We start from the raw sequence: 7,153 nt of genomic DNA, 5'->3' as shown, positions 1-7,153 counted from the left end.
TAAGCCACCGGCCCTGGGACTCCACCCCCAGTTGACTACATGGGAATCCAGCGACATAGCCATTACACTAATTGCTGGTCCCAAGCTGAGCTATTTTTAACTGATGCTTTTTTTTTTTTTCTTTAGGTTTTTGCCATAGGGCACATGTGCTCATCAGAGACAGAGAAAGGTAAAGTGAGAAGTTACCCCTCAGGGTGATCAGTCATGTTGCAGTCCTTTCTTCTCCATTCTCCTCTCAGGATTTTGGGCACACACATATGCACCCAGCATGATCTTCAAGCCGCTGGGTTGAAGACTCAAACCGAGGTTGGCCATGTGGGAATCCAGCACCTTAACCACCACATCACATACTGACCACACTGATGGATTTTTTTTTTTTTTTAAGTAATAATCATTCTTGTCTATGGAAAATGGATCTTTTAAGGAAAAGAGGGCGCGTGCGCTTGCCAGACAGACAGAGAGAGACATAGAGACAGAAAGCAAGAAATCACCCCCCAGGGGGGATGGTCACGCTGCAATCCCTTCTCCTCCATTCTCCTCTCGGGATCTTGGGCACGCACGCACACCCGCCCGGCGTAAGTTTGAAGCCACCGAGTCCATGACGCGAACTGCGGTCGACTACGTGGGAGTCCAGCGACATAGCCATTATAGGAAAAGAAAATGTTTTGAGCTAGCCCCATGGCCTAGTGGTTAAGGGAGCCAGATCTTACATGGCTAGCCGTGGTTTGAATCCCGGCCCCGGCTGCTTGAAAAACATGCTCAGTGTGTGTGCACATGTGACCCAAATCCCAGCAGGGTGGAGAGATGGAAGAGAAGGGATTGCTGCATCATCCCATTGGGGGGTACTTTCTTTTTCTCTCTCCCTCTCTCTCTCTGGCAAGTGCATGCACTCTCTAGTGATTTAAATTTAAAAAGGAACAAAATCTTTTAAAAATGCCAAGCATTTTATATTGAAGATTTGGTGTAGTGTAGCTCTTTAAATTTTGCTCTAGGTTCACATTTTTTACCTTAAACCTTCATTTTTTTAGCCTGTGTTTTTCAAATCCATCTAAATTTTATTGTAGAACTTAACTCATCTAACATAGTTGGTGTTTTGAATGTATGATGTAGAAGGCTTTGGTCCTAGCCCTTCTGAAATGTCAGTATTTTTTTTTAAGTGTATTTATTCATGTCTTCCATGAGTGAGAGACAGGTACACTCAGCAGGGTCCCAACACCAGAGCCCCTCCTCAGCCTCAGCCAACCTGGACCACGGGCCCTTGTGTGCCCAGTGGACTCAGAGAGGTCTTTGGATGTGAACACAGAGCCTTCCCATTTGGGCCAGTCTCTCAGAGCATTGTGTTTTAGCACTACACCACTTTCTGTCCCAAATTAAGCATTTTCCTCAGTACTCCATGGCTCCAAATTCAAGCACTTTCCTGAAGTGGATAGTATTGCTTTATTATGGATGTAGAACACACACATAAAAATTTTAATAAAATTTTAATTAAAGGAATTCAGTGATTTATCACATATATCCTGTACTTTTCTCAGTAACTATAAACTTAGTGAACAGAATAGTCTTTTTCATCTACAGACTTCCACAGTTCTTTCTATAGACACTCTCTTGCCCACTAAGCAGTCTCACTGCCTCTTGTTGAATGTGTAAAGCGCTGTAGTTATACCCTGGATCTAAGGATATGTACACTGATTAATAGTGTATTTCTGTGCATCATGTGATTAGTCATTGTTGGAGGAGACCCAGAACCTACCAGAGGATTGGTCTTGGTGGCACAGGCTCTGAGACCTAAACGAAAAAAAACTATAAAACTCTTTTTTTACAGTTGCTTGCAAAACTATGTTTCCAAAAGAGAAAAGAAGGCCCAACTACAGTGGCACAGGCAGTAGGGCACTGTTGCACAATGCTGGAGCTGCATAGAAGACTCAGGTTCAGATCATGGACAGATCTAGATATGCCAGGCATATCTAGAACCCTAGTGCTGGGGTAGGAGGATCACAGCATGGTGAGATTCTCAAAAAATAATAATAAAATACCTCTCTCTCTCTCTCTCTCTCTTCTTCATTCCTTCCCACTTTTGTTTTAAAAAAGGAGAAACTAATGGGGCCAGCAGGTGACATGGTGGTTAAGACGCTAGACTCCCATATAACTGACTGTGGTTCAAGTCCTGGATTTGATGGCTTGCTTTATCACTTTCTCTCTCTTTCACCTTCCTCCCCCTCTTGTGTGTGTATGTACCCTATAGCAAATTTAAAAAATAATAATAAGGGGACCAGCAGTTGGTGTAATAGCTATGTCACTGAACTCCCATGTAGCCAATCATGGTTTGAGTCCCGGACCCAGTGGCTTAAACTCATGCCAGGCGTGTGCGCGTGCGGGCGTGCCCAAGATCCCTAGAGGAGAATGGAGGAGAAGGGATTGCGGCGTGGCCATCCCCCCTGGGGGGTGATTTCTCGCTTTCTGTCTCTATGTCTCTCTCTTTCTGGCAAGTGCATGCGCCCTATAGCAAAAACCTCTCAAATAATAATAAATAAAAAATTAAACAATTGCTTTTTTTAAAAAAAGAAAATATTAATGATTACTAAGAGTATTAAACATTTTGTACAGATATTATTCTAACTGCTTTATAAACATTAGCTCATCATATTCTCCTATCTACTCTGTGTGGTAGGAACTTTAGCCCCATTTCATGGGTCCTCACCCATGAAACTGAGGGCACAGAGAACTTCAGTGACTCTTGCCCAGAGTCACACAGCTGATAAACTGGGATGTGAGCCTGGGCAGCAGTACCCAAACCTTTCCCCTGACCCCCGCCCCACATGTCTTCTAGTGGGAGGAAGGAGCTCGGTCTATTTCATTTTGCATTTTTACTCACTGTTACCAGAACAGCCTCATGAATCACATTATTCCAGTCTTTACTTCACAGATCAGAAAACTAGGTGAACAAAGCCTGAGAGACTAGTCCTGCAAATGACTAGCAACAAAACCTGGATTCAATTTTATAGCACCCACGGTGGTTTCCCGAGGATTTGCCATTTCTGTTTGTAATTTTTGAAAGTAGTTTCATGGTATTAGCATAACTGATTGGCACCTGGGAATCAAATTTATTTGAACCCACCTCGTTATGCACTTATAAAACTGTGATTCAGAAATCCCAAGCTCCCTGTCTGTGTGTGTATATACATGTGTGCACACAGACACAGAGATTCTCAATGGAAATAGGATATAATATTTCCAGCACCATGTCCTAGGAACATAGATGATTTTCACTTTCTTCTTTTTTCTTTGTTTTTGTGTATGTTCCAGTTTTTCTATAATGAACACGTACTACTGAATATATAGTAAAAACAAAAGGTTAAAGTAAGTTTTTAAATAGGAGAAAAGTTTTAATTACTTATTTACTAAAGTTCTATGGGAAGATAACTTTTTAAGTTTAATTATAAAGCATTTTTAAACATACATAAAGAAGATAACTTTCTAAACTACAAAGGGGTGACTACAAAAGATAGAAATAGATTTAACTATGTATTCCTTTGGAACCAAAATAAAAGGAAAATAGACTTAGGAACATATTTACAGTAAATATGATCGTGTAAGATCTATAAAGCTCACACAAAATGAGGATGAAAGCATTAACTCCCAAACAAACAGGGAAAATGTGTAGATTATATAAAAGTTAATATAACTAGTAAACATAGAGAGTGGGGAAATATTAGCCACTCTGATAATGAAATAAGAGTTTAAAACTGAAATGCCATTTTTTTCATCTATCAGATCAGACCAGAAATAAAGAGTTTATCTTTGGTATTTTCAAGCTGGAGGGCTTGCATTGCTGCCAGCATTGTAAATGAGTTCTTTTGGAAAGCAGTCTGACAGTATGCACCTAGAACTAACAGTGTAGTCATACCCTTTTATCTAACAATCAGATTTATGAGAATTTCTCCTAAGGAAATAATTACAATTATGGAAAAAACTATGTACCCAGACATATTCAACAGGGCATAATTAATTAGCAGAAATTGGAAGTGACCCAAATAGCTAACAGGAAGTTAAATACATAATATTTCCATAGAAGCGGCCTGGCAGTCTTTAAAGACAATTACCCTAAGCTTTTGTAGCAACATAGGAAGGCATGCATGTTGTAATAGGAAGGGGAAAGACACTAGATGCAGAAGTGTTCACGCAGTGCGAGGAGGAAAATTGGTGCTAGAGGCAGAGATGAGTTTCCTAGGATTCTGCTTTAGTGTTTTCTTTGGTTTGGTTTGGTTTGGTTAATGTTCCTAACACCGAGAGCCCACTGGCAGAAGCTGGGAGCATGGCGGTGGCCCACAACAGTGGAGTGTGTAGCCTCTGGATACCATGCTCTCTAATGTTTTCAGGCCAGAAAGTGTATCTTGTTTCCATTCTGTTAAAATGCAGAAAGAGTTAAAAAGGCAGAAATGACGCCAGAAATAGTGCACCCCTCACAGCTGGAGAGGTCTTAGTCCCGAAGTCAGCCTGCCGAGTGTGGACTCGGGTCTGATGTCTAAGCAGACTTTGACGCCTTATTTCTTACTTTCCTCCAAGGCCCTGAACGTCCGTTTAGCACCCTGGAAAGGCCCCTCTAGGGTGACAACTCATGTCCACCCTCAAGAGCCTAATGTCTGGACATACAGAGATTTGACCTGTAGTTACTGCAAGCAGAGATGTTGAGTTTCCAGCATGGTGGGCAGGTGGACTACTCACCAAGTCCTCAGCTGAGCAGAATACTCAGTGAATGGAATCAAACTGTGTTTATGCACCAGCATGGCTTCTAGTCCTGCCAGGCTCAGGGTCACACGTGGTGTCAGAAAGCTTCCTGCCTTTGCAGAGCCTTTCCCTGTCCCCATCTCATCCTGAGCCTTATGTTCCTGCACCCTGTATCTAGCAGGTGGTGAGTGGGGATGAAATATTTGTGGGGACCACTCAGGTGTTCTTCTGTTGTGATTCACTGAGTTTACGGCGACATGAAAAGACAACCTTGGACTCTCAGGACAGGGGTTAAAGGAGGTGTCTAGGCTCATCTGGTTCATACGATCAAGATAACAGCACCCTACTTCAGGGGGCAGTCGTGAGGATGAACGAGGGTGAACAGTCACATACATCATGCAGACAGGGAGGGAACCTGAGAGTCTAGGAGTTTGTCTGTAGTCCCAACCAGAGTGAGTGCCACACAGGGCTGAGCAAACCTGACCCCAGCCTAAGCCTCTCACCCTGGTCTATAAAGATTCTGATTTACTCTGTCTGGAAAGTATTCATTTTAAAGGCAGTTTTTAAAGAGCAATAGTGTTTCATACCAGGAACGTCTGCTTTTCACCCCAGCTCAGAAGGTGGCAAAGGCTGTACCCCAGTGCTATAGTAGCCACAGACCAGTGTGGTGATACCATTGAACACGTGCAAATAGTAACTGAGAAGACAAGACTGGCTGTATTGGAGATGGCTATGCTTTGGTCCTCCTTCCACACTGATGAGTCTGGAGCCAAAGCCCGTCCTGGTGAGGGTCAAACCACGTGTAAAGGTTAGAGCTGCTTCAGGGAAATCCTGGTGCACAGTTTTGCATGTGTTATTTTTCATTTTCCAAACATGTTTTAATTTCTTGAAGTGTAAATAGCATGTATTTACCTCTTTAGTCTGACATCATCCTACTCCCAGTGGTGCCTGCCCTTACTCTGGAAAGGGTTCTGAGGAGCTCCGTGTTCTCACGGGTTCTCATGGGTGCTATGGCCTTATCCCTGCCACACGTCATGTGGTGCTTAGTGCTGAGTGCACTTCTCTGAGTACTCACATTCACCTCACCTTTTATACCTTGAGAAAACACCCTACATCTTCAAGGAATTTTTTTTTCCTTATTTTTATTAGGGAGCATTCATTTTACCCAGACTTTAAATATTAAGAGTTATTTATTTAGTTGCAGTTTGTAAAGAGTAGCTGGTAAGGTGCACAAATTAAGACTGCTCTTTGCAGAATGGACAATAAGACACACCCCCAAACCCACTGTTTCCTCTGTTTGCACATTTTGTCTCTGTTCCTTTGTGAATAAAACTCTTCAGTCTTGAGAGATTGATGTTCTTTTCTGAATGCTCTCACCTTCTTCTAAGCAAGACATTTGCAGACGTTTGTCTTCTGTGCTCTGTTGACAGAGGGTGTAGCAGATCCCCTGTACTCACCCAGCTGGAAAACCCTGTCAGTTCCACTTCATATCATGTTGGTGGGGATTTTCTTGTTCTGGTTTTTTTTTTATTTCTTTTTCTTCCCCAGGCCCACACATAGTTTCAGTCTAGTGAGGTTTCCTCCTGGGGCCTCACTTTTTCATTCTGCAAGCATCTGACATGCTAGAGTTTGAAACACTGTATCTTAAAAGATCAAAGGTTTTTGTTGGTTGGCTTGTTTTCTGACTTATTACAGACTTCACAAAATGTGTGATAAAACAGTGTTTTGAGAGTAACCTGTATTCTGAAATATGAAGTCTTATTTGTTGGCTCAGGGAAAAGTAAGCATGGTGTTTTATGACCCGTATTCTTGGGAATCACAGTTCATGTCTAGACAACAGAGATTATTTCATTCCAGTCATGATTCAGCGAGTTCCACATACTAAAATACCTATGTTATGTTGAAATTTCTCCTAGTGTGGGGAGAGTTGTACCAATTTCTTCTTCTAGTGATAATTTTGCAAAGTTTAGAGGCAGCTATTAAATAGCTTGCATGTTTTGAATAATTGATTTTTATTGGTCTTTAAAATATTAACTTTTTTTCTTAGGTTTTGCCATAGTGTGCATGTACTTGCTAGAGAGAGACAGAGAGAGGGAAAGTGAAAAATCGCCCATTAGCGGGATGGCCACACTGTAGTTCCTTCTCGAGGGGTTTTGGGCATGCATGCCTGGCATGATTTTCAAGCCACTTAGTCTAGGGTTCAACTGTGGTCGGCCATGTGGGAGTCCACCACCTTAACCACCATGCCGCCTGCTAGCCCCTGACCTTTTCTCTTTTTTTCTTTTTTTAACAGTTTGGAAAAGTACAAAAAAAAAATAAAAAGAACATTGTATAGTGAATGATTAGTGATTAGGGGAGCATAAATGTTCTTAGTTATTTTTCTTTGTTAATCACCTCAGTGATCCAGAAAGGAGAGGAATGTGGTAGG

At 41.9% G+C, this 7,153-nt stretch overlaps 1 protein-coding gene across 1 annotated transcript in view; it reads left to right on the top strand.

Annotated features, from left to right (window-relative positions):
- DNAAF5 (dynein axonemal assembly factor 5) overlaps window positions 1-7,153 on the top strand; it is a gene marked incomplete at its 5' end in the record, with an annotated part of 69,564 nt that overhangs the window by 40,882 nt on the left and 21,529 nt on the right.

The sequence above is a fragment of the Tupaia chinensis genome, unplaced genomic scaffold (assembly GCF_000334495.1).
Source record: "Tupaia chinensis unplaced genomic scaffold, TupChi_1.0 Scaffold145208_1, whole genome shotgun sequence".
Lineage (NCBI taxonomy): Eukaryota > Metazoa > Chordata > Mammalia > Scandentia > Tupaiidae > Tupaia > Tupaia belangeri.
This window is presented reverse-complemented; position numbering and strand designations above follow the sequence as displayed.